The sequence below is a fragment of the Triturus cristatus genome, chromosome 4_1 (genome assembly GCF_964204655.1).
Source record: "Triturus cristatus chromosome 4_1, aTriCri1.1, whole genome shotgun sequence".
In the NCBI taxonomy this organism is placed as follows: Eukaryota; Metazoa; Chordata; class Amphibia; order Caudata; family Salamandridae; genus Triturus; species Triturus cristatus.
Window position 1 is genome coordinate 1286753025 of NC_140585.1, and position 27744 is coordinate 1286780768.

Here is a 27744-nt window from a genome sequence, read left to right on the forward strand (position 1 = left end):
AGCAAGCAACAACGTGGGAGGATGGCGAGAAGGAAAGAAGCAAGCAACAACGTGGGAGGATGGCGAGAAGGAAAGAAGCAAGCAAAAACGTGGGAGGATGGCGAGAAGGAAAGAAGCAAGCAACAACGTGGGAGGATGGCGAGAAGGAAAGAAGCAAGCAACAACGTGGGAGGATGGCGAGAAGGAAAGAAGCAAGCAACAACGTGGGAGGATGGCGAGAAGGAAAGAAGCAAGCAACAACGTGGGAGGATGGCGAGAAGGAAAGAAGCAAGCAACAACGTGAGAGGATGGCGAGAAGGAAGAAGCAAGCAACAACGTGGGAGGATGGCGAGAAGGAAGAAGCAAGCAACAACGTGGGAGGATGGCGAGAAGGAAGAAGCAAGCAACAACGTGGGAGGATGGTGAGAAGGAAGAAGCAAGCAACAACGTGGGAGGATGGTGAGAAAGAAGAGGCAATCAACAACGTGGGAGAATGTTGAGAAAGAAGAGGCAAGCAACAACGTGGGGGGAGAACCTGGGCTCTGTGGACAATTTTAGTGTCATTTGGGAGGCCTTTATGGTCTACATACGTGGTATCGCCATGTATACACATGCGGGGGTTCTCCAATCACTAAGAGACCGATTGACACGTTTGGAGAAAGATATATCGGCGCTGGAATAAACTTTTCAAAGGAAAGGGGACAATAAGGTTTTAGCAGATATTAGAATTGCGTTGGAAGACTTCCACGACACAACAGATAGGGAGATCAAGCATCTTTGTAAATATGCAGCAGCTAGAGTTTATGGTGAGGGTGACCGCCCCGGGCATAAGTTGGCGGTTGTGCTGCGACCGCGACGTGAGGAGGACACTATTACAGAAATTATAGACGAAGATGGTCTCCTCTTGCACGAGTGTACAGACATAGGGAATAGATTCCATAGATACTATTCACAGCTATACACTTTCCAACCCCCCCCCCCGACGATATGGCTAAACTAGATTATCTAGAACACATTTAATTGACATGGCTCACAAACGCTCATCGGGAGTACCTCATGGCCCCACTATCTGTAGGCGAGGTCAGAGCTGCTTTTCAATCGATGCAAGCTGGCAGTGCGCCGGGGATAGATGGGCTCACAGTAGTCTTTTACAGGACATTCCAGGACCGCTTGGTCCCTCACCCCTCCCCCCATGACACTCTTTGAGCATATGGAGCAGGCTGAAATGATGCACCCCTCTATGAAAGAAGCCCTGTTAATTATGATACTTAAACCAGGGAAGGCCCTGGATGCTTGCTCGTCCTACAGACCCCTATCTTTGCTAAACTTGTACACCAAGATTTATGCGAACCTCTGGTGCCACTAGTAGTGAGGCCGGAACAGGCAGGGTTTGTACCTGGGCGCAATCTAACGTTAAATCTCCGAACTAGAGGGGAGGAGCCTAGCGCGCAACCAAGATGGCCGCGTAGGTGCGAGGCTCCCGAGGACCTCCGCGACCTCCTATGACTATCCTGAACATATCCTGTCTCAGATGAGGGGACTGTGTTGGTGAGCCCGAGCTGAGGTGGCGCCCGTTTTCCGCTTCCAAATCGGACCTCGGACACCGACTTTAGCACCGATTGAGGTTTGCGGCCTTCTCCTGGCCGAACCCCGGATTTGCGTTGTGGGCCGATCCAGTGACGAAGTGAATAACAGCGGCGGATAGGGCTTGGTGGCTCGCGTAACCCACACTTTCACTTTCGCTTTCGCACCCTCCTTGCTGTCTATGCGAGGTTGGCTCGCGGGGCTTTGTGTGTTGGTGTGGCCTCGCTGGGGGACCCTGCCTGCCCGCCGGCTGTGATCCGCCCCGCAGATCTGGGGGAGGCACCCCCCCCGGAGCCCGTGGACCGGCTTGCCCGCCCTTCACGACGTGGCTGGTGCGATCGTGAGACTGGGACCATGGCCACGAAACAAGATGGCGATCGGGCAAAGGTAAAATCGACCCGGCGTGGCGCTGCCCATCAGTCCAACAGCATGGATCGCTATACCCTCCAGAAGGGATCTCCTGAGGTGCCACGCAGGTCCATTGAGGGCCCTACTGATGCCCCCGATCTGCCCACGGATGCGGGATGTCATGGGCGCCATCGCCGAGATGAAGGCCTCTGTGGGCCAGCGTTTTGACACACTGGCGCAGAAGATCGACTCGGTCCTCGTAGATGTTGGCCTGATAAGGGCCGATCTCTCCAAGACCAACGACCGAGTCGATTCTTTGGCCCACACCGCATCGGGCCTTACGACAGATGTGGCGGCCCTGCAAACGGAGGTGCGCCGGCTTGCTCGGGCGAGTGCGCTGATGGATCGTCGCCTGGAGGACTCCGAGAGTCGGGCCCGGAGGAACAACATCCGTATCATCGGGGTGCCTGAGGGACGTGAGGAAGCGGCGGCGGACCTTTTCGTGGAAGACCTGATTGTTACCCATCTCCAGCCACGGGGGCTGAGTAAATTCTTTGCTGTGGAGAGGGCCCACAGGGTTCCCGGGGGAAGGCCTAAGGTCGGAGCCGCTCCGAGACCTCTCATCGCCCGGATTTTTAATTTTCGGGACAGAGACGCTATCCTGCAATCCTCCAGACTACAGGGACCGATTAGACTTGACAATATGGACATTAATTTCTATCCTGATTTCACCCCTGCGGTCCAGAAGCGGAGACTGAGCTTCCTTGGTGTCAAGCGCCGTCTTCGGGACCTAAATCTCAAGTACGCCATGCTTTTCCCAGCTAAGCTGCGAGTGGAGGTGGAAGGTCGCACACACTTTTTTGATCGTCCCGAAGCGGCCGGGGACTGGCTGGATACTCTGTCTGGAGATTGGGATCGGGGTGGCGGGGGGGGAGCGGCCGGGGGAGAGGGCTCGCCGGATCAAGGCTGAGGGACTAATATTAGGCCTCGCTCGGGACAAAAATGATGCCATTTTTGACTATACGTTGGATTGCTTAAGTTCCCCTCCTATGGAGGTTGTGTGGGGTCTCTTGGGGGTTCTCCCTCCTTCTCTGGGGGTCTAGTTAGTTTAACTATCTATGGGGCGACAGGCACACTGCACATTGGGTGGGCTGTCTGGGCTCATGCAGGGGTGCAGGGAGGGGGGAGTTTTGTTGGGGTGGGTGGGCAGGGATGGGGTGTTGTTCGTTATTATCACAAGGCAACCCTTTTTTTGTGTTGGTTCTACTGTGCTCTCGGGGGGACGAATGATGGTTTCTGTGTATGATGGGGGGTAGGGAATTAACTTTGTTGTCTTGGAACGTCAATGGACTGGGGGACAGGATCAAACGAGGTGTGGTCCTGCAGTATTTGAAGCGACTCTCGCCTGATGTGGTCTTCCTGCAGGAGACACACCTTATTGGCAATTCCTTCTGTGCCATGAATCGGCGTGGCTACCGCCTCGTGGCCCACTCGGGCTTCACGTCAGGCTCGAGGGGTGTGGGTATCATGGTAAAGAACTCACTCCCGTTAGAAATTGATGAGGTGCTCCACGATGACAGGGGACGTTACACTGTCTTGGTGGGTAGAATGGAGGGCAAAGTGGTTGTCTTTGTGTCAGTGTACGTCCCACCGGGGTTGCAGTCGACCACCTTTGCAGATCTGGGGCGCCTCCTCCTTGGCCTTCCGGGGGGGCTTCTGGTAGTGGGGGGGGGATTTCAAAGCGGTGGTTTCTGGGACTGTGGATCGTCACCCCCCTAGGGACCTCCCCCGGGCACAGGCGTGGCTATCCGGCCTCTTGGATACACTGGGATTGGTGGACTGCTGGCGCTTAAAACATCCCACGCAGCTGCAATACACTTTCCACTCGGGGGCCCATGGTAGTCTCTCACGGCTTGATTATGTCCTTGTCCCGGCGGCCCATGTCGGGAGGGTGGGGGAGGTGCGCCATTTGGCACGGGGTATCTCGGACCACTCCCCACTATTGCTGCATTTTGATGTCTTCCCGAGGGCTGAGAGCAGGGTGGTCCCAATCAATCCCTGGTACCTGCGCGACCCCACCATTCGCGCTGACTTGATTAAATCCCTCCAGCGCTATTTTGAGGAGAATGTGGGGTCAGTGCCTTCAGCTATCTCCCTGTGGGAGGCCTTCAAAGCAGTACTTAGAGGGGAGGCCCTATCCCTTATTTCCCACGCCCGGAGGCGCGAGCGGGAGGAGGTGACCCGGGTGGAGGCTGAAATAGTTGAGCTGGAGGGAGATCTAGAAGATGGGGTGACGGATGCTGCACTTCATGTCCTCCAGCTCAAACAGGCGGCTTATAGGGCCCTCGTTACGGAGGCGGCCAGGGGCCTTAGTAGAGAGCAACAGGGGCGACTGTATGATGTGGGTGATAAGGCTGGTAAACTGATAGCGTGGTTGGATAAAAAGGAGAGAGCGAATCGTGTGGTCCCGCTGATTGAGAAAACGAATGGGGTGTGTGTAACTGAGCCAGAAGAAATTGTCTCCTGTTTCGCGGAGTATTTCCGCGAGGTGTATTCCCCGGTCTCTTCTTGCTCGGAAGAGGATTCCTGTGCCCTGCTCAGGGATATCGCGCTGCCTTCCCTGTCCGGGGAGGACAGGGTGTCGCTGGACGCCGCTCCCACCTCTGATGAAATCGCCCTCGCCATACGCTCGGTCGCTTCTGGCAAGGCCATGGGCCCGAACGGTATCCCTATCGAGCTGTATAAGCTGCGACCGGATACATTGGCGCCTCACCTCCGCGCAATGTTCCTCGCGGCCCACTCGCTGGGCTCCCTCCCGCTTGACCAGCGTCTGGCTACAATCGTGGTGATCCACAAGGAAGGGCGACCTCGGGATCGGGTTACTTCTTATCGGCCTATCTCATTACTGAATGCGGAGCCCAAAATTCTCGCTAAGGTACTCGCCAATCGGCTGGTCGGTGTGGTGGGAGATCTGGTTCATCAGGACCAGTCTGGCTTTATTCCCCATCGCAATACAGCCCTTAATCTGCGGCGTTTGCATGGGGTGCTTGCGCGCGTCCCATTTATACGGGAACCGGCCATTTTGGCGTCCTTAGACGCCACCATGGCGTTTGACACGCTTGAGTGGCCATACATCTGGGCGATGCTTGCGAAGTTCGGATTTGGCCCAGGATTCATCAGTTGGGTCAAACTGTTGTATGCGGGCCCATTGGCGCAGGTGGTCGTGAACGGAAGAGTATCGGCCCCGTTTGAGCTGGGCCGGGGCACGCGACAGGGCTGTCCCTTGTCGCCGCTTCTTTTTGCGCTTGCCTTGGAGCCCCTGGCGGAGTGGCTGCGGTGGGAGCCTTCCATCCGTGGTCTCCGTTGGACCCCCGAGTATGAGGACCGCGTATCCTTATACGCTGACGACATCCTTCTGTACCTAGCCTCCCCACGTAAATCACTTATAGTGCTAGTTGATGTTTTACACTCGTTTGGTCGTAACTCCGGTCTCGTCATCAACTGGGCTAAATCGTGTGTGTATGTTCTCTCTGGGGAGGCTCCTATTCTCCCGCGGGGCTGTCCGATCCAGATCGCCCCGCAGGGATTTCGGTACCTGGGTGTCTTCATTACTCTGGACCCGGAGGCCCGGTATGAACGGAATCTGCTTCCCCCCCTCCAGCGTCTGCGGGTAGATGTCGCACGCTGGCGGCGCCTGCCGCTTTCGCCGCTCGGCCGGGCGGCATTGTTCAAGATGATGTCTCTGCCGCGTTTTCTGTACGCTTTGCAGAACACTATGGACTTGGTCCCGGCGCGCTACTTCCGTGAGGTGGAGAGTCTGCAACGCCGCCTGTTCTGGGACGGGAGGCCGCGCATTGCTCTGGCTAAGCTGACGCTCCCATGGTTTGACGGGGGGATTGCCCTCCCGGATATTAAACGGTACTATTGGGCCTCCCAGCTCGCTGCCATTAACCATGGCCTCTACGGGCCCGCCCTAAACCCGGCATTTGAAATGGACAAGATGCTCCTGCCAGGTGGCGACTACAATCGAGCGCTCTACTCTAGCGCGCCCGACGCTCGTCTGACGGGCCCCACGCGTATTATGGTGCAAGTCTGGCACGCGGCCAATGCAGCTATGGGGTGGAAGGACCGTTTGACCCGGGCATCACCTCTATACGCGTCTGAGCGGTTAGGTTCCCTGTGGACTTCTAAGGGCTTCGAGAAGTGGGACATAATAGGTATCAGTAAAGTGGGGGATCTTTGGACGAGGGGAGGATTTAAAACGTTCGATATGCTGCAGACGGAATTTCAGTTGCAGGGCAGTGAATACTTTCGGTATTTGCAGGTCCGTCATGCGCTGGGATCCGTCTTCTCGGACGCTGCCTCCATCCCGGAATATTCCCCCCTGGAGGATAGAATGCTGGATGGGCACATCCCGGACAGCACGATCTCCCTTATATACAAAAAGCTAATAAACGACCGCTCGGGCCTGTTGACTGCCCTTCGTGCGGCTTGGGTTGCCGACGGGCTGGAGTTGGACGACGAGGACTGGACCTCCGCGGTGGCCTCCCCGAAGGAGGTGGCCATACCGGCTCGCCTTCGCTTCGTCCAGCTCAAGATACTCCACCGGGTCTACATGACGGGGCCAAAGCTACTGCGTATGGGCTATGCTGGAGATGGGTTGTGTAAGCGTGGGTGTGGTGCTTTGGGGACCTTTATGCATATTTTGTGGGAGTGCCCGGAGGTAGAGGGGTTCTGGCGTGGTGTACATGAAGTGCTGCGACTGGTTACGCATGTGGCGCTGTTGCCTGAAGCGAGGAGATGCCTGTTGAATGTGTGGGAACCGACTGATTACTCGGCGCCGCAGACGTGGTGGGTGACTCTGGGATATATGATAGCCAAGCGTGATATTGCTCAACTGTGGGGATCCCAGAGGCCCCCGACGGTCTCGGCCTGGAAAGAACACATGGACTGGTGCATGTTTCGCGAAAAGGTGGTGTATGTGGCTAGGGGTAAGCCTGGGACATGGGTGAAAGTATGGGGCCCCTGGAACGCCTACCGAGGGGGTATCTGCGCACCACCGCTGCTGCCTGATGCCTCGCCAGCCCCATCCCCTTAGCCGACTCATTCCCCCGCTGCCGGGCATTGGGTTCCCCCAGTCCTCGCTCTGCTCTCTTCCCCCTCCTCACACTTCTGTGTATAGTTGGGATCCCCCCTCTTGGGGAGCACGTGCTGCTATTTTTGATTGTGGGTTGCCTTGTGGGTGTGGTTTTAATTTTTGTTGTTCTTAATTTAAAATGAAACCGCATAATGGGGCCTGGATGATGTGGCTTTTGACATTGTTACCTACTGTGAAATGCTCCTCCTGTAATGCCACGTGTTCCATAAATGTATGTCGTATGTTCCTATCATTGCTAGCGGCCGGCCGGAAGGTTGTGGGCCCATACTTGTATACTTTTAAGACTTGTAATAAACGGTTTCAAAAAAATAAAAAATAAAAAATAAAAAAAAATCTCCGAACTATATTTGGCACAATCCAAAGATTAGACTCAGACGTCAAGGCGGCGGCAGTTTTCCTGGACGCCGAGAAGGTGTTTGATTCGGTAGAGTGGGCCTTCATGAAGAGAATGTTGTGGAGAATAGGCGTGGTGCCATTTTCATCCAACTTGTATCAACGCTTTACAATCGCCCCATGGCTAAGATTTCCCTGGGTAGAGAGGTCACAGCCACTATAACTATTTCTAGAGGGACTCGACAGGGTTGCCCGTTGTCCCCTCTCCTCTATGCTATAGTGGCAGAGCCACAAGCATGCGCACTGCGTGAATATCATAGCCACAGAGGACTGCGATTCTCGGGTTACCGATTAATAATCTCAGCGCGCGCGGATGATAAATTGCTGTATGTTAGCGACCCCGGCAACAACTCCCACTTAGTTAGATTTCCCAATGCAGGGACCTAAGACCTGATACATTATTTGGGGATACAGATTCACACTGATCCGGCTGTGGTAGTTGCTGAGAATTATGGGAGGGCCCTCTCAAGATTAGAGGACGACATCAATAGATGGATTAGGCTGCCGGTCTGGTTGTTAGGAAATATCTCTCTGATGAAGATGGAGATTCTGGCAAGGTTCCTGTTTCTATTTGTTACCATCCCCATCCTACTCCCACGCTCACTGCTGTTTCTCAACCTCCGCAAACTCACGGTCAAACTCGCGTGGGCAAGTAAGCAACCCAAAGTTAGGTGGGAGATACTGACTCTACCGTATAATGCTGGGGGGCTGGGCGCGCCCATCCTGGAGTTATATTACAGGGTAGCTCAGGCCTCACACGCTTATGCCTGGATACATGGCCCAGCTGACTTGCCACAATTGCTTATTGAGCGACAAGCTGCAGAACCCCATTTGCTGCTGCAGATACTGCTTAAAACCCCAGTCCAGCGTCATGGAGTCCCTCAACTCCAGGGCCCACGCATGGCACAGGCTGCTTGATGCTCAGATGGGGGCAATTATACTCTCCACACTACCACTAGATTGGTGCACCTGGTTTCCAATAGGCAGAGAACGGAGGTGGCTCATACACTGAAGAGCGTAGGAATACACACACTGGGAGATTTCTTTCGGGCTGGAGCGGTGCGAGACTGGGAAGACTGTTAGGGACACACAGGGACTCACGCTACTAGACAAGTTCCAATACTTCAGGGTCCGACATGCGTGGTAGGATATGCTAGGTGAGGAGATGCAGGAGCCTAGTGACTTCCCAGCGCTTTCCTATACCATCAAAGCTGATTCCCCAGCGAAATTGATCACAACGAAGTACGCCCTGGCACAGGAACCCAGGAAAGCACAACTACAGAAAGTCAGACAGGAATGGCAGAAAGATTTCAGCATGACAATTGATGATAAATGTTGGGCTTATTGTAGCAAGTCACAAGACGGCTATCACTAAATGGAAGACACCGCCCGATACACTTTAAATACATCAACAGGGTGTACTACACTCCTGTCAGGTTGTTTCGCTATGGCCTGAGAGACTCCCTGAAATGTGACAGGTGCGGAGAACAGGAGGCTGGGTACTTAGATGTGTCATGGCTATGCCCCAGTATATTGGCTTTCTGGGTGAGGATTTTCTCAACACTGAGAGATATTGTGGAGGAACAGATTGAACCTACCCCCTTGCTAGCTCTGCTGGGATACAGCAGATGGATTGCAGCCGGTAGTAGGAACCTGGATGCGATGGGCCTCCTGCTGGCTAAACGTAGAGTCGCTATGAGGTGGGCCAGAGGTCCCATACCATTACTGTGTGAATGGATTGCTGATATGCTGTATTGCAACACGCAAACAGATGTTTATAATGAACTGCTTCCGCCACAGAGTCGACCTAAAGGATACTGGGGATTAAGTGCCTATGACTCGGACGTGGTAAGTGACTGTGCATAATGTGAGGTATTCCATTTAGTGTATTTTTTGTACGCATGCAAGCTTTGAATGCCTCCTTTGTCTACCCTGGAGGTCTGCCCACACACGCTTTTTATGAACTGCTACGTGTCTGACACCTTCACAGTTGGTACTGTCGAGAATGCAATATCACACCGATCATGGCGTAGGGACTATTTTGCCCTGAGGGTTATGTTTCATGTGCATGTCCAAAGTTTGTTTTTCGATTTCATTATGTATAAAAACTACTATGTCGCACTACGGTGCAATGAAGGTCTATACTATGTAAAATGCAATAAACAAATAAAAAAAGACTTTTAAAAAACGTGGGCAGGATGGTTAAAAGGAGGAGGCAAGCAACAACGTGGAAGGATGGTGAGAAGGCGGAGGCAAGCAACAACGTGGGAGGATGGTGAGAAGGAAGAAGCAAGCAACAACGTGGGAGGATGGTGAGAGGGAGGAGGCAAGCAACAACGTGGGAGGATGGTGAGAGGGTGGAGGCAAGCAACAACATGGGAGGATGGTGAGAGGGAGGAGGCAAGCAACAACTTGGAAGGATGGTGAGAGGGAGGAGGCAAGCAACAATGTGGGAGGATTGTGAGAAGGAAGAAGCTAGGAACAACGTGGGAGGAGGAAAGCAACAACATGGGAGGATGGTGAGAAGGAAGAAAGCTAGCAACATCGTGGGAGGATGGTGAGAGGGAGGAGGCAAGCAACAACGTGGGAGGATCGTGAGAAGGAAGAAGCAAGCAACAACGTGGGAGGATGGTGAGAAGGAAGAAGCAAGCAACAACGTGGGAGGATGGTGAGAGGGAGGAGGCACGCAACAACGTGGGAGGATGGTGAGAAGGAAGACGCAAGCAACAACGTGGGAGGATGGTGAGAGGGAGGAGGCAAGCAACAACGTCGGAGGATGGTGAGAGGGAGGAGGCAAGCAACAACTTGGGAGGATAGGGGCGGGGCAAGTAAGCAACGTGAGAGGAGGTGGGAGGGGCATGGCAGGAATGGGACAAGCAAGCAACAACAGAGGAGAGGCAAGCAACAACGTGGGGGAGAGGGGTAGAGCAAGTAAGCAACAACGTGGGAGGATGGTGAGAAGGAAGAAGCAAGCAACAACGTGGGAGGATGGTGAGAGGGAGGAGGCAAGCAACAACGTGGGAGGATGGTGAGAAGGAAGACGCAAGCAACAACGTGGGAGGATGGTGAGAGGGAGGAGGCAAGCAACAACATCGGAGGATGGTGAGAGGGAGGAGGCAAGCAACAACGTGGGAGGATGGTGAGAGGGAGGAGGCAAGCAACAACGTGGGAGGATGGTGAGAGGGAGGAGGCAAGCAACAACGTGGGAGGATGGTGAGAGGGAGGAGGCAAGCAACAACTTGGGAAGATAGGGGCGGGGCAAGTAAGCAACGTGAGAGGGTGTGGGAGGGGCATGGCAGGAATGGGACACGCAAGCAACAACAGAGGAGAGGCAAGCAACAACGTGGGGGAGAGGGGTAGAGCAAGTAAGCAACAACGAAGGGGTCGGCGTGACGGGGTAAGCAAGAAACAATGCAGGAGAGGGGCGTATGAAACAGTGAAAGCAAACAACAATGTGGAAAGAGCAGGTGGGACAGTGCAAGCAGACAACAACGCGAGAGGGGGCAAACAATGGAGTGAGAGGGCGCAAGCTCTGGAGCGAGTGGGGTCAAGCAACAAAGCAAGATGGGGCGAAATGCCTGCAAACCCATGCCCTCTTATGGTGTGCTGCATCTAAAATGAAAAAGTCGCTCCTAAAGCGTTAGCAGTGGAAGGACACTGGGCAGTACTTGGGTCATGCTCCATGGCAGGGACAAACAGACGATGAGGAAGTGAGGCCTAAGTGCTGACCATAGAGAATCAAGGAAAAGAGTGAAGATGAAGCCAACGAATCGTAAGCAATGGGAGGGCTCTAAGTCAGCTGCAAGTAATGAAAATGTCTCACAAGTAACAGCACAGGTACTCAGTCGAGACCTAAAAAATGATTCAAATGCAATGGCATAAATAATAAAGTATTATTATTTTACATGGGTTATGTTCTGTTACACTTTTCTCCCAGCTATGAAATATCTCTCATCATGCCAGAAGATAGCTCAATGAGCTGAACATTCTCCAATTTGACAAAGTGATAATCGTCAGGTCGTAAATTTGCATCCTGGCCATCTTCCTGAAGGACAGTAAATGGAGTACATAACTTGTGGAACAGTAGTACCCATTATCTAAAGGCATGAACTGCAATTTTAAAAAAAGCTACTTATTATTGTTAAATATAGATTGCTCACAGGCCTCCTGATGGGGCCTGCCGCAGGGAGGCAGGTGAAGAAGGCAGGGTGGCAGGTGGGTAAGTGTGAGAACAGTCAAAGGCAGGTGAGTTGAAAGGTATGGCCTGGCACGATTCTCAAAAGTGGACAAACTCCCGGTCAGTGCATCCTGCCCCCGACCCTGCCAAAAGGCAAAAGTCCATATGTATAAAGATGGGGTCTTGAATTAAGTTATAACAGGGCATTTTAAGAAATTTCATGTTGAGAAAGAGGGCCAAAATGGAGAATAAAATCAAGCTTTTAAATGAGTAATAATGAATAAAGAAAATGGAATGGAAATGACAACTAACCAGTGTGGTTCAATTGACTCAGAACGATCAAGAACATCTTAAAGTGACTATATACCCCCTTCATCTTTACTGATTTTTGGGATTAAAAACACCTGAGGGTACAGGTGTCCATCATTAAAAGACTAATGGCTTTAATATCTTTCATAGCAAATATGTCAGGCCCATGGCACCCGACATAACATTGCCCAAAGAACCAATCAGGCCTGTATGCTTTATCGTTGGTTTGTCACCATAGCCTATTCAGGCCTAATGAATTCTGCACTAACATTCTTACAAATCAACGCTCAGGCATTAAGTCACAAAATTAGACATATTCACAAACTTGCAGATTTCAAAAGAATGTTTCACCCCTTTTAATGTTGTTAGCAATGATCAACATTAATTAAATCTTCTAAACACATATCTTCTAAGAGAGGCAATACAACACCTAAACTGCTGCCTACTACAGTAGTCACAGAGAATCCATGCAATGGTTGTGCAACGGGTTTTAACACAAAGTAATAACAATCCACCCTTATGCCAACAAATGATTTTCACAATAACCTACACCTGTTGCGTTTGGCATGAATTTTCAATTTAAGAGAGGCCCAATGGCCTTCTGCCAAGCTAAAAACCTTTTCCTGTGAACTAATGAAGCCTACAGCATAGACCCACGCACTCATCACTAGCAGGCTGGACTACGGCAACGCCCTCTACGCCGGAATCAACAAGACTCTTCTGCACAGGCTCCAGACCATCCAGAACGTCACAGCCAGACTCGTCCTCAGGACACCGCGCCATGAGCACATGACCCAACACCTACAAGACCTCCACTGGCTCCCCGTCGAGAAGAGGGTCACCTTCAAACTCCTCACCCACGCTTACAAATCCCTCCACATCGGACCCAAATACCTCAACGAGCGATTATCCTTCCACGTACCCAAGAGGAACCTCTGCTCCGCCGACCTCGCCCTGGCAGAGGTCCCCCGCATCCGCAGAAACAGAACCGGCGGAAGAGCTTTCGCCTACATCGCAGCCAAAACCTGGTACGAGCTCCCGGTGAACATCAGATGCACCCCAACCCTGCACACGTTTAGGAAGGACCTCAAGACCTGGCTCTTCGACTGATCCGGAGCCGCCCCACCCCACCCACAGCGCCTTGAGACCCTCACGGGTGAGTAGCGCGCTTTACAAACCCCTGATTGATTGATTGAGATCACTGGATTTTCAACATAACCAATTCAGGCCTTCTATACTGCACATAAGCTTTCCTACACTGCATCTGTTGGATTACAGTCATAAAATTACATTGATGTATACAATTACTATAGGCAAAAAAACATGCAGCCCTAACTAATGTCATAACAAGAATTCTCAAATTCCAAAACGTCTACGTCAGAGGGGTAATCAACACCAAAACCCTGTCTCACCATGGTAATTTGTGAGATTCCCTGTTACAAAATACTTGTCTACAAGTGTCAACACACTGTAATGACAATGTCTATTGACTTCAATAAGCTTTTCACAAGAAATAAGTTAAGCCTCTTGCCTTTGTAATAGATTTTCATCATAAACAGATCAGACCTATAGCTCTGATAAGTGGCTCGCCAACATAACCAAATCAGTCCTGCTGTATTGAGAATCAGCTTTGCCACAAATACCAAAATGTACTACAAACACTCTTTTTTCAACAGAAGTAAACAATTTCCACCCAATCAGAATCTACATAGAGTAATTAATATTTAAGTAGAGCCAAAGTTCCTCTAGCTAAAGCCCCTCTCTCAATGGTCATTAAAATACAAATATATACAAAACAATCCTTCCTCAAACAGGACAAGGACTCTCAAAGTGCAAATCTTTTACCCTGGGGGTTTATCACAGGGAAAGGGTAATCACACTAAAACCCTTTCCTACTATGGTAATCTGTAAGATTCCCTATAAAAGAATACCTGTCTACAAACTTTAACAAAATGTAATGACAAGCCATCATTAAAGGACTAATGGCTTTAATATCTTCTTTTCATTATAAATAAGGCAGGCTTAATGCGTTTGTCTTAACTTTCACAATACAAAAATTGCAATATCAGAACTCTTTTTCAGGAGAACCACACATTGTCTGCCCAATAAAATCCTTCCTCAATCTAATCAACCTCTGGGCAGAGCCAAAGCTCCTCTCTCAGTAGTCAGTTTCAGTTGATCACATAAGGTATGCCTACAGCAGTGCAATAAAGCCAGATCTTAAAAAAAATAATACATATACTGGATGAAAAGCAAACACATTCCTGAAGATAACTCAGAAATGTACAAGTGAATTCAATATTTCCAGTCTTTATAAATGGCATAGTTTATTTTTCAGATAGTAGAATGCAGGAGATAAGCACAAACAAAGGTTAAAGATTAGACTTAGTAACATCCCAGAAAAAATATACATTTTTCTATGCATTTTACAAACAAGTGGGGAAACAACACTAAGAGCGCGGGTGGCGATTTGGGGTGAAGGGGCAGCACGCAGGGGAGAGAGAAAGGGAATAATTGTACTTACATGGAGTGCTGAAAGAAAGAAAAAAGTAGTTTCCCAAATGTGGCGGAAGGGAGGATACAAGTCATCCACTCAAAAGGATGATAAAGAGAGTATATCCCAATGGAGGGACAATCACAAGAAGAGAAAGGATAGCCATTTAATAGGAAGCAGATGAGAGCGACAAGAAAGTCAACCAGTGGTAAGCAATGGGCTAGCAAAAAGCCCACTATAGGTTGTTGCTATGGTCTACAATAGATCTTGTCTGTAAGCGAGACCTTATCAGTCCATGTTAACGGGCACTTTAAAACTCCCCGGATTTCCCCCCTGCAGTACAGCATGTTCCAGTTCTGACCCTTACTCTTCTACCTAGACACTGGCACCAAATGCCTGCCCCTGACATTCTGCCTGGTCCCCATCAATGCTTCTGCATAGCGGTTGAAATGGAATTAGAGAAGCGAAGGCACTCGCTGGGCAAGAGTATCTTTGTGCTATTGAGAAGCGCGAGTACTCTCCCTTTCAAATTACGGAATTGTGGGTACTCCGTGAATGCGAGTACCGGTCCATATAGAGAAATGTCTCTGCAATGCTTCTTGTCCCAGACCCGTGCCTCTGCACTACTTACCCGGGCACTTACTGGTACCCCTACTATCAGCGCGTGCTGAGAAATCTGCGTCTACCGGTACCTGGCACCACTTTGACAGTGCCCATAGCCATCGCTGTCTGCCCCTTGCACCAGTTTCTGTGTCCAGCACCGTTTCCTGGGACAATCATGCTTTCTATGCCCTGGCACTGCGTCTGGGTTTATTCGCACACTCATGCTTTCAAACCCACGAACTGCTTCATGGTCATGCTCAATAGCCCTACTTCTAACCTCGGGTCCTGCCCCTACCCCCGACTCAGAAGGGCTACAAAGCTGTAGACCCAGCACACTCACCCAGCGCCTCGGCGATGTTCCCAGGATCCGTGCCGCCACTGAGCGGCAGTGCCACGGCATCCAGTAGTGCTACCGAGGGGCGGGACCGGCTGACGTGGCACGTACGAGCTAACGTCACACAGGGTTCCGGTAACCTCGCCCCTGGTTACGGGTGTGGCGTCCTTCGTAAGAGTGCGAGTGTGACTGGGTACGGAAGTTCCGTTTAGGGACAGGTGTCCCCCTTTCCGCTCCTATGCTTGGTACAGCCCGTGACTGTACCAGGCACCCGGGTCCGTATGAGACGCGATCCTCATCTAGAGCCAGGCTGGGCCTGCTGGGGGCGTGACGGCCTGGCCGGTCAGCCGCAGATATTCTGAGACGGTCATTGGGGCAGAGTGCCCGCAGGCTAAACCGCACTGCAATAAAGTGCCTTAAAATGCTTACACGCTTGCGTTATATGGTGTTACTACTTTTATATAGATGTAGTAGTTTATTAAAAGACCAATAGCATGATCATTAAAACAAAATACAATAAAAACACATTGTCCCATAGTACATGAGTAGAACATTTAATCAAATTTTGGTTTTGAAACCCTGCCTAAAACAGAATCAATATTAAAAAAAAAGTTTAATATTTACAGTTCTAAAATAGCTACACAGACATAAAAATACATGTTTAAATGTGTCCAACCCTGGCAATATTTCACAGCGGGGCTGTCGATCTCTGCCACCAGGCATATAGCAAATATTGTGTAATTGCAAAGGCAAGCCATTGTGTTGTATCCGATGGAAATATACGCAATGCTTCTGATGGGCGTGAAAAGGAAAGCAATCGGCAGACTGGGATAATCCATGTTTTCCTTATCTTACTGTACGCAGGACACAAAAAAAAGAAGTGCTCAATTGTCTCTTGTACAGACAGGCATATGGGGCACATAGGAGTGATTGTAACATTGGCACATTTGTTTTTCCAAACATTTAGCGGTAAGATCCCAAGCCTGAACTGAATATAAAGTGCTCGTGCCTGTGGTGGTTCAATTTCATCCATGAACATGTCAAAGTTAAAACATTTAAAAATTGCAAAGTTAAAGTGCCACGTGCTTCGGTTTCATTGCTGGAGCAATTGTTGAAATCCCAATATCTCTCTTTAGCAATGGGGCCATTCTTTTTCTAATAGGACCAGGGGCCTTCCACATCATATCCAGGCCCAGGCGATACAGCCATTCTCTAACCCTCTTAAACCAGAGCAATTCACCTTTTTGTTTTTGTAGGGTTAATAGTTCCACCACTACCTCTTTTACGTGGATCTCCGCATTATTAACCCAGATTCTGATCCAAAAAATCCGTGCCCTAAGGACAGCACAGTGTGAGAAAGATTTAACTCCTAAGTCGAGTCAAAGTGTGAGATAGATTTAACTCCTAAGTCGAGGTGCAGTGGTAAAATTGGAGTATTGATTGGGACATTAAGTATTGCCCTAAGGAATTTATTTTCCACTACCTGTAGCTTTTTAGTGTTCTCCAAACCCCACAATTCAGCGCTGTACAAAGCTGCACCTAGTCCTTTGGCCCTATGTATCTCCAGTACAGGAGATATTGGGCAATAGGTTGAACATCTTAGCCTCCTTGCTATTGCGCAGTCCACTAGTTGTAGTGACGACTCACTCTTTTGAGTTTGGGGAGTCCATGCAAAGTAATCACTAATTCTGACTCCCAGGTAGTCAAAGACCTTAACCTGTTCTAATTGTTGGGTGCCCAATGTCAACTTTCCCTTTGAACGTTTGTAGGGGTTAAAGACCATATATTTAGTTTTCGAGCAATTAATTTTGAGGCCCCGGTCTTTGCAAGCTTCTGCAAACTTATTTAAGGTGTTTTGGTTACCCTTCGGAGTCTTAGAGATAAGGAGTGTGTCATCTGCAAACAACAAGGAGGGTAAGGGACTGCCCGCTAGTCTAGGAGGATCGCCTCCGCAATCATATAACTCTTGGATAACCCATTGATGTACAGGGTGAATAGAGTTGGGGCAAGCAAGCACCCCTGGCGTACCCCTTTGGAAATTGCAATACTATTTGAAAGGCTGCCATCTGACCTCCACCTAATTCTCGTGTAATTACCATCATGCAGGCGAACCAGTAACTGCAGAAGATCATTTGGTAGTTCTAGTTTCCTCAATGTGGCCCACAATTTGTTACGAACGATGGAGTCAAAGGCTGTTTTAAGGTCAACGAAAACAACATATAGATGACCCTTCAGGAGCTTAACTTCCTTCCAGATTAAAAACAAAAATCTAAATGCTTGGTCTAGGGTGCTTGTAGATGACCTGAAGCCAGCCTGCAGGTGGGAGATAATGTTATTCTCTTCCATCCAATTTTGGATACGGAGCAAAATAACTTTACAAAAGAGTTTCTGGAAGACATCTATAAGACTTAACGGTCTATAATTTGAGGGGTCCCCTTTCTCTCCTTTTTTAAGATTGGTATTATTTCTGCTCGTTTCCATGTCGAGGGGATATCCCCCCCCCCCTTGCTGAATGGCATTAAAAACCTTTTGAAACAGAGGGCCCCAAATATTAGGCTTGGCTTTGAACAAGTCTCCTGGGAGTCTATCTATGCCAGGAGCTTTTCTTGCCTGGAGTATACGACCTTAACATGGGGCCCTTAGATAAGGTACTCCTGCGTAGGTAACAGAGATGGGTGTTCCGCATGAAGAGTCAAACCGCAGGATTGAATGAAGATATACCATGGAATGTCTTATAGACACATACTCCCATGAATAATATCTTCTACCTTCTGTTCATATATTCATGATTTTGAGTTTATAATTGGGTTGCGTGCTTTTTAGTTCTGACTATAGCACATTGCTTTATAGTCCTGACTATAGCACATTGATTTTGAAATGAAAGATGTGTTATTTTTACCTTTTCCCTCCACCCGATGCATATGGAAAATAGATTAACTGCATATCCCATAATGCATTATGGCCGATTGGGTGTTTACCCTTTAACATAAGACGCGTCTTTTCTGACATCTAAAGTTGTTAATATACACTTGTAAATATGGGGCACTTAATTTAAGTTTGGCGCCACGACATAATAGTTCTTTGACTTGGTTTAGATTACCGTAGCGCATCATGTGGCTGAATTAATACTGACGCACTCCGTGAACCGGAAGTGGTGTGTTCTACTTCCGGGAGAGGAGACGCGCTAACAGTATTTCAAGCGGAGACAGGAGATACACATTCTCCCTTTGGCCTCTATTTACAGACAACATATGCTGGGATACTTGGTGAGTCGGACAACTAAGTAGCTAGAAAGGTATACGGTGAGTGACTCTTGTCGAATATTGACTGTGATATACGAGAGAGTTCTCTCTCGTGTGGGGGGCATGGAATGGTTCCATAGAATTGATAATGTGTATTAACATTACGACGCATGGTTTGAGACTATCTCATATATAGACATTCTATGAGAGCCTTATAAAACGGGTGACCCACAACATATTTAGTGAACTCCTTGTTTCTCCCATTTTGTGAACGGTTATGATGCTTACAAAGATGAACACTAAACTATCCTTTTTCCATATGTAAACAGCCATGGAGTTTAGCATGAATAAGAGGTGACCCCCCCCCCCGATTTTGATACTATTCTGCCACAGCTTGTCACAATCATATAATGTCAATAGAATAGTCTAGTGTATGTGAGATACTGAGGACCAAACACAAAGATATATACATTATACTAGGATTGAGTTTTCTGTCAACCGTAATTTTTGGTTTTGATTTCGAATTTTATTTAAATGACCTGAGATGTGTTAATGTAAACAAGGACTAATGTCACGACCTTGATTTTGCCTTCAGGTTCCCACATATAGATAGAGGACCTGGTAAAGGTAGAGGCAGACACCTAGTCTGCTATTGGTGAGCGCATCGATTCACCGTGTGTGTCATTTCACGTGTGTGGTGGCCTGGCACAATTTACACTTACACCCGGGTATTAGCCTTTGGGCATGATTGTGAATATGTGTATAACACAGGAATGTTTTTGTGTGTTACAGCAAACAGACCAGACTGAAGTTGGTCCTGAGAACATCTATATAAATAAGTATGGTTTTTTGTTTATCACAATGTTTAGCAGAGTGACAAGACATTGGTCCTGAAGAATGCCACAAACCTTTGGTCACCTGGCAGAAACAGGTTGACCTAGTCAGATAGGGAACATCCTTACCCCTATCGTTACACTGTTTTTTTTAACTCCATCCATTGGGGATACTCATAGAAATATTTTTTCCCCCACATGAGATGGTTTTAATGCACTTTTGATATTATTTTTGCACTCTGCTCCTCACTCACATATAACATTGGAGTGAAAAACACCTCACGCTCCTCTCCTGAGGGAGAGTCGTAGCCCACACAGTGCGCCTTGCGGGCACTGCGTGCAAGAGGGAGCCCAATGATGAAGCATGTCACCCAAAGGGTGAGTGAGGGTTCTCGTCTTTAAAAAGCAAATGCCCCTTTCTCTTTAATTTTGTGCACATTCATATTCACATTCTAGTTGAGAAACCATCAGGTTACCTTTTGTGTGTATTATATAAGTGGAGTGGTACCGTGGATGGTAAGAATTCCTCCAATAGAGACCCTGTTGTGAGACAATAAATTACCAAAATCATCGCTATCGCTATTGTGGGCCGCTGCAGCTGAGGAGCTGTGCCGCTGAGTGGCCGCATTTGCCGTCTTACGAGAATCATTACAATCGCTATTGTGGGCCACTGCAGCTGAGGAGCTGTGCCGCTGAGTGCCTGCATTTGCCGTCCTACGAGAATCATCGCAATCGCTATTGTGGGCCACTGCAGCTGAGGAGCTGTGCCGCTGAGTGCCCGCATTAGTCACCACTTCGAGGATCTTGTTATCACCTGCGTGTGCCGCTGGGTGCCTGCCTTAAGCCCCGCCCCAGGATTATCGTTAGTGCACGCTGCGGACCGCTACAGCCGGGAGCTGTGGCCGCTGCGAGTTCGCCTGTCATCACCGCGGCTTCCTTGTGAGGCTGCATGCCGTGCTCCCTTTAAATCTCAGGTACATTGTGCATCACCGGGTTGCGTGGACCCCGGCCTCGAACTAAGTTCGTTCCACACGCTTTTTGAGAGCCTTGATTGCTTTTGAAGTGAATCTGTAATTATGTGCATTGTGGTTGCTTGAGTGCTTTTAAGCCTCGTGTTCAGTCTATATAAAGATAACTATTTTTCTAGAACTACTTGTGGTGTCCGTTTGTAGCGTCCTTCCTGCGTTATTGTGTATGGTCATAAATGCTTCACACACTGCCTCTGAGATAGGCCTGTCTGCTCGTGCTGCGTTACCACAGGGTTGAGCAGGGTTTGTCAAAGGGTGTAGCCCCTTACTCTGACTTAGGAAGAAGGATCCCTATTTTGACCTCGGTGCCAGCCGCTGCCAACTAGAGAGCCCCATTTCTAACACTAAACCACTGGCCAATTCTGAGAGGACCTTTCACTACCATTAGGGCACCCCTGGGGTAAGTTTTAAGGGGTGAAGCAAGTGGTAGGTGAAGGGCAGGTGCACGTGTGTTCCCTGTCCATATAGTGAAGAATATCCATGTATGTTTTACCCACCTATGAGGTTTGCCCTTCCCATAGGTTAACACATAGGGGAATGGTTGAACTTACTTCAAGTTGTAATAGTGGCTTACAGTGTAGCAGCCTTATAATGTTTCCTATCATTGGATTCACAGTGACAAACCCTCTCCCGTGGTAAAGAGGGATTTGTCATTAATAGCTTAGAAAGGCCTCTTCTAGAAAGTGGGTATTTCTTTGCTCTAAAACTCTTTGTGTACCTTTTAGTTTGACTCCAGTCCACACTGGAGAATGGAGGAGCACAACTGTATATTCCCATGAGACAGCTATAAACATTGGACATACAACTGGAACGCCAGACCTCTGCCATTTAAGGGCCTGGCTGGATAGATTTGAGGAAGGGCTTTTGACACTTGGCCTCTGGGAGCCAGATCATGATTAAGATCTGCATTCCATGGCAGACAGGACTGAAATTTAGGGGAGACATCTGTGGTTCAAAGGGAAACCCTCTGAACCACACCCAACTTACTTCAAAGGCACAGTACAGTATAACTACTGGTGCCATACTTCAGTGGTGTAGACACACACTTGTGGAGACGTGGGACCAGGGATCCTGGAACTGCGTGGTGCACACTGCCAGGGTAATCTGTTGTTCACAAGTAGGATCACTGCCATTGGAAAGGACTGTGCACCCTTCCTGAATAGTGGCTGGCCTAGGCTGACTACCTGCTGCTCTGTGGTATCCTGAAGTGTGCTTTGCAAGGACTTGTTGGTCTGCCCCCTGTTCTTTGGTGGAGGTCTCAGGGACCTCAAAGACCTCCCGTGAGGGACCCCCACACCATCTACTTGTGACACCTGGAGAGCGGTGCCCTCTTAAGTGTCTACATTGTCTGCTGGATTTCAACTGGTAGTGTGGTGTGAGCACGGAATTAAGAATTGTGCCTTGAGACCGAATTGTCTTGTGCATGAGCCCAAAAAGCACTACCCACTTCTAAGGAGTATGGCCCTGCATCGTTGGGGCTCAACGTGCATAAGCGTGTTGTTGGTGGTAAGCGTATTCACCGGTCGTAGGACCCCGTGTGGCCCGCTTCGTTGATTGTGCTGCATCTCTCTTTTGAGTCAAGTCGGCTGCTTGCTCATTGCATGCGGTGTCCGATTCACAGGTTGCGACCCTTTGAAGTGGGGGCATACCCAAAGTAGTGCCTCATTCTACCAATGCACACCAGATGTCATGCTTCATTTCCAGGGAGGTGTAGAGAAGAGGATTTGTGTTTCATGGTGCCCAGATTGCCCGGATGCTACTTTGATAGATATTTGTCTGACGGGGTGCATCTTTCTTCCAAAAGGTTCCCCCACATCATCCCCCATTCATCGATTATTCCGTTTGTGCCCTCACTGCAGCAGACCAACAGCCCTCTCCTCGCCTTGCTCCGACGACTTTGTGTTACCAGGTAGTACTGGCCAGGGTGGTGAGAGTGACTGGGATAAGGAACGCTTCAGAGAGCGATTGGAAGTGGATCAAGAGACTGGGTTACCCCCCTGTGCATCACAGAACTGGGCTGGAGCCAGAAGGTACAGTGTGGAATCCTTTGAGTAAATAACTTTCGACCTCAGCTTGCTTCTGCTCAGCATAATGTGGGTGACCTTCCCAAGTAGCGGCCAAGCCCCCATTTGTCGACTGCCTCCAAATTAGCCCTGCTACCTACCCCCACCTTCTTCCCTGGGACCCTGATTAATTGTGACTCCAACAGCAATCAGCCTGGGATCCACGGAAAGGTTTTCTTTACCCCGCGGGCTGGAGATAAAGTGGTTGGGCTTGCTGACTGGTGGACGGGCGCTTGGGCCACGGCGTCTGCATGTGTATTATAAACTGACCTCCTCGATATCAGTGCACCGCATTAGGGTGATGTGTGTGTTCCAGTGTGCTCCATAAGGGTTTGCCTGATAACCGTGGCACCGTGAATTGGTGCTGAATGAGTATTTGGGAGTGACTGGCTGTTATTACTTATACCGCACGGCGGTGTTGATTTACACATTGATTCCTTGTCAAAAGAATATTACTTTTGACATTGGTTTTTAACCGTCCAGCCTTGGTCTACGGTGTTGCTTAAATGTGTTGTAATTATCGGAGTGTACACATTTCTGATATTGTTGTGATCTGGGGTGCACCCTATAACTGTGTGGTATTAAATAATAATGATTGCAGAGGTGGGCTTGGGTCTGACAACGGTTCGCACAACATACGGGTGCTGGGGAGTAACGTAGGATCTTTTCCATGTGTGCATATTACTGATGTCATTGTAACACAGTTGGGCCTAGCACTGCTAGTTATATTTCCTAATGTGATTTGTGCCCAGAAATACATAATGTTCATGTTGTGTTAATTAATATGTGTGTTGAATACAAACTTAATTTACATACACCGCACATGAAGTCTCTTTTGTGACTCTCAGTTTATTTATTGTGTGAGAGTGCTGTGCCAATACTTTACACATTGCTTGATAAGCCTGACTTCTCAGTGCAAAGCTATCCAAGGGCGAGCGCAGGTTATACAGGGAGTGTAATCACGGGCCCCTGGCGAGTGTGGTAGGTTCTGCCTGCCAAGGGCCTCACCTCAGCCAACCAGAACGTGCCAGTTCCAACACAAGGGTTCAAATTGTATGTTTATTTCTTTAACATTGCTTTTCTGCTCAGGTCCACTCTTTCCTTCCCATGTGCTACAGTGCAGTTTGGCTTTTATTGCATTGCCCATTGGTAGCCACCTGGACCTCAGCACTGTTCAAACTGCTCTATGTCCCACTTGTCACTCTCTCCACATGTCGCTGCCTCCTCTCCTGTTCCATGTCAGCTTTCCTTTTCATTTTTCTCAACCTGCCCGTTTCCACCCTATACATTTCACCTTTGTCTCATTTAATATTTAACATTGTCTCCTTGTCTCAGCCTGATCTTCCCCACTCTTTCTAAATTTTCTCATTACACTTGTAGACCAAAAGGACATACCAAAATTACATAAAAGCAATGAACATCAAGAAAACTTTCACAACAAAGTGCACTTTGGGAAGGAAGATGCTGTGCCATTAAGAGGGGATAAGAAGACAAGGTAAATAGAGATCAGTATCATATGTCCCAATGCTTGCAACATGATGCCAATTAAAAAATCACCATTCAAAAGGGTGAAGTCTGCTCGGTATCAAGAAGCTAATTTCGGTGCCTATTTTATTATTGCACAGAAAAAAGTAGGTTCTTGTGCATACAGAAAGAGTGGTCCTCTGCCACAAACAAACCTCATCATCTTTTAGAGCTGAATACACTCCTCTGCAGATAGAGCTGAGCTCCAGCACAGATGCAGCCAAGTCCCTGCATAAATAGGGCTGAACCCATTCACAGATAAAGCAGAAAGCGCGTACCCATAGGTAATTTCTTTCATTGAGCTGGCGCTTAGTTCCTGCATACATGGCACTGCAGCCGCTGGGCAGATAGAGCTGAGCTCTTCCAAGTATGCAGCTGAGCTCCCTTGCAGACAGTGGTTAGGCATAGATCGAGGTGAGTCAGTTCACAGCCAGAGTTGAGCTCTTTCAGCATTCATTCCTATAATTTAAAACCTGAGGTTCTGAGGGGACTTAGAAACCAATACCAGCTAATATTATGTGGGAGTATCACACATCCCTCACCCAGATTAATCTTCCGGGGAGTGAGGTGGGGAAGGTGGGAGGGAGGATGATAGTGAAAGAGAAGGGATTGAGAGAAGCGATTGAAGAGAGAGAGAGAGAGAGATAGAAAGAGAAAGAGAAAGAGAAAGAAAGACAAGGTAGATAGTAGTAAAGTAGAAGTAAGCATCTGTGCAAATATGGACAAAAGGTGAGGAAGAAATGAGGAAAGTGTGACCGAGATGGAAAAGAACAGAAACTGAGGGTGAAACGGGAGACACCTGTGTGAGATATGTATGAACAACACCACAACAGTAAAGCTAAGGCAAACGTTATATTTTGCTATGTTAAGGGTATTTGTACAGTGCACAGCTCACCCCGTCAACTATCCTGATGCTGAAAAAGCAAGGGCTATGTCGGCTGTGGCTGGGCCATGTCTAGAAGAGCCACATTTTCCGTTACTTGCAGGGCTCAAGTGCTGAGGTGGCAGCTCTAATGTATTGGGACAGGTCATTTCAGGCTTTAGGGATGAGGTAGGGGTAAGCACGACAGCCGACTCTGGTTCTCTGTATGTGGGTTGTATTTCCGAGCAGGATCCTGACTGAGAAGAGGTGTCTGGTGGGTGTGTTGCATGTGGGTTAGTGAATGATGGCACAGTGGAGGTCTTTGTCAGGCAAGGTGATGTGAACATGGGGGGAAAGCCTAAGTGTGAGTCTGGCTGCTGGGTTTTGCACGGCCTGAAGTCTTCTAGCAGTTAAACGGTGATTCTGACAGAGTGCATTGCTGAGGGCCTGGGTGACCATTTGGCATTTACTGACTGGGAGACATTTGAAGATATGATTCAGCATTTTGAGGGCGTGGAAGCAGGAGGGGTTGACTATGTTGAGTAAAGAAAACCTTACAGCATATTTCACTCATTCCTTTTGGTCCCTTCATAAGAAGTCTGCCTTTCACACTGCCACTGGGCAGTGCTGTTTGTGGATGGTGCCGATACCAAACTCCCCCAAAACATTTTGGAGCAAACATTTTTTAGTAAATTTAGCACTGGGTTGGAGTGAAGGTACTTGACACCTATGCTGTAGAATTGTAAATGGTGGTATAGGCAATTTTAAAATTGTGTTTCACATGGAACACCAAACGTAAACCCTTCACATGATGAAGGAGTTTGGTGTTTTATATATTCACTTCCCTGGCGTGGTTGAAATAGGCAAACCCTAAAGTGAGTGGATGGAGGAGTAAAGCAAAAAGCTTGTGAGGGCAAGCCAACTTCCAGGGCGCAACAGGAGGGGTTTCTTGTAGGAGCCTCTGTTAGTGCATGTGTGCTAATCATTAATGCATGGCTTGGTGGCACCCCAAACACAGGAATGGACTTCATTCATGGTCCCCTCAGTGGACAAAAGCACGGCATAGGCCCCTATGCTGCTAGCTATACCTTCCATCTTCCTGCGAAAGAGCACCAGACATCTGTTCAGGTGACTAAGTATGCAGGCACTGTGCACTGGCTGGAGATACAGGAGCCCTTTGAGAGCGGTGCAGCAGGGCTATGGGCATTCCGTTCCCACATGTATGGGTCTACTCTCAGGTCTGCTTCTGACTATCTCAATCTAATCCTGCAGAAGTGTCTTAACTTATGCTGTTGATGCTCACCAACAAGAATACATTTAATTTTGACTAGGCTTCAACTCCTTCACTAATATGGCTGCCAACACTACTTCCCATGATGAATTTCTGGTGCACCATGCACAAATTAAAATCTGTGCATCTTTGTCCAACCTTCTTTAATTTGGAGAGAAAGAAACAGTGACTGAGTGCAGGTTTGGCTTAGATGCACGTGTGTATTTTTATACGAAAATTAATCTCGAGCTAACTGGCTATATAGTTGTAATTTATAGCCTAATTTCTCTCACAGCAGTGTTTAGCCACATTAAAGAAGTATTGCAGGGACAAAACCTGAAAAAAGATTTGTCAACCTTTTGAACACTACTCTCTGCTCCACACTGATGGGTACAGTGGAGATTATTGAGAAGTCATTCCATCTCCGAGTAAAAAATGTGCGAATTGCATTTTTTGGTGCTTTCACTCCACAAAAAGCAATGGTATTAAACCCACATATTTTTAGGGAACCATGAAATATGGACAGTATTTTACGGTTACGTTTGAAATACAGATTTTGATGCTACTGTAAAAAACGTTTACATGGTCCAGGCCACTAGAAATATGCAGCCTGGAGAACCACGTGTATCGAAATTATGTGGCAAAAATTGCAAATTATGTGGCACTCACTCTGATGTTATTTTCATCTGTTTGAGCTGGAAACAACAATTTTGGTGAAATCTGCATCTTTTGGAAATAATGTGGCAAATTTAGTAAATCTATAATTATGCTGTAAACTCTGCAGTCACAGAGTCACATAAATCCACTGATCGCACCAGTGCCTATAGTTTTATCAATAATTTATTTGTAACAGGTAAACAAAATCTCAACATTTTAATTCCAGTCAATGCCCATTGTTAGCAGCACTTTGAATAAAACAGCTTATTGTGTACAAAAAAGATTGCCATCTCAGACTTCTGATGACATTTACAAACTGCAAGGCCAAAGATATCACCAGAACCCCTCAATGGTAATATTTGGCCACATTACACATTTACCCATTATATATGCTCTGTATGTACTTAACTTTAAACCATTGTGTATATGCAGATAGATACACCTCAACCTTTAACAAGAGACAACTCATTTAGATACTAACCATGTATGAAACAAATACCAAACTGATTTGCATTCAGTCCACTCACTAGACAACATGAGGAATGCAGCCTGATGGCTATGTTAAAACATTACCAGAGCATGGGAGTTCTCGTAGAGTGGTGAAATTGAATGTTTACAGTTTTTTTAAAGTTCCAGAACATAAACCAAGGAAGGAGATGTGGTCTAGTGGCTAAGCTGTCGACCTGAGGACCTTGATTTGAATCCAGTTTGGCACAGACTGAAAATTGTGCCATTCTGGGCAATCACTTAATCACAATGTGCCTAAAATTTAAATGTGTGAGATACTGGTGTAAGTAACAAAAATATATAAGTCACCACTTTGTAAATACAATGTTGCATAATTTTCCATTACATCTTATAATGGGCAACACTCTGTTGCTCTCGG

General features: G+C 48.2%; 1 protein-coding gene across 2 annotated transcripts in view; it reads right to left on the reverse strand.

Annotated features, from left to right (window-relative positions):
* UAP1 (UDP-N-acetylglucosamine pyrophosphorylase 1) overlaps positions 1–15522 on the reverse strand; it is a 101172-nt gene extending 85650 nt beyond the window's left edge. Inside the window, exon 1 of one of the 2 annotated variants that reach the window (XM_085654797.1) lies at positions 15386–15522. The gene's annotated coding sequence lies outside the window, so the exon portion shown is untranslated. The remainder of the gene's footprint in view (positions 1–15385) is intronic. The other variant, XM_085654796.1, reaches the window with a different exon arrangement.
* Between the last annotated feature and the right edge of the window lie 12222 nt (positions 15523–27744).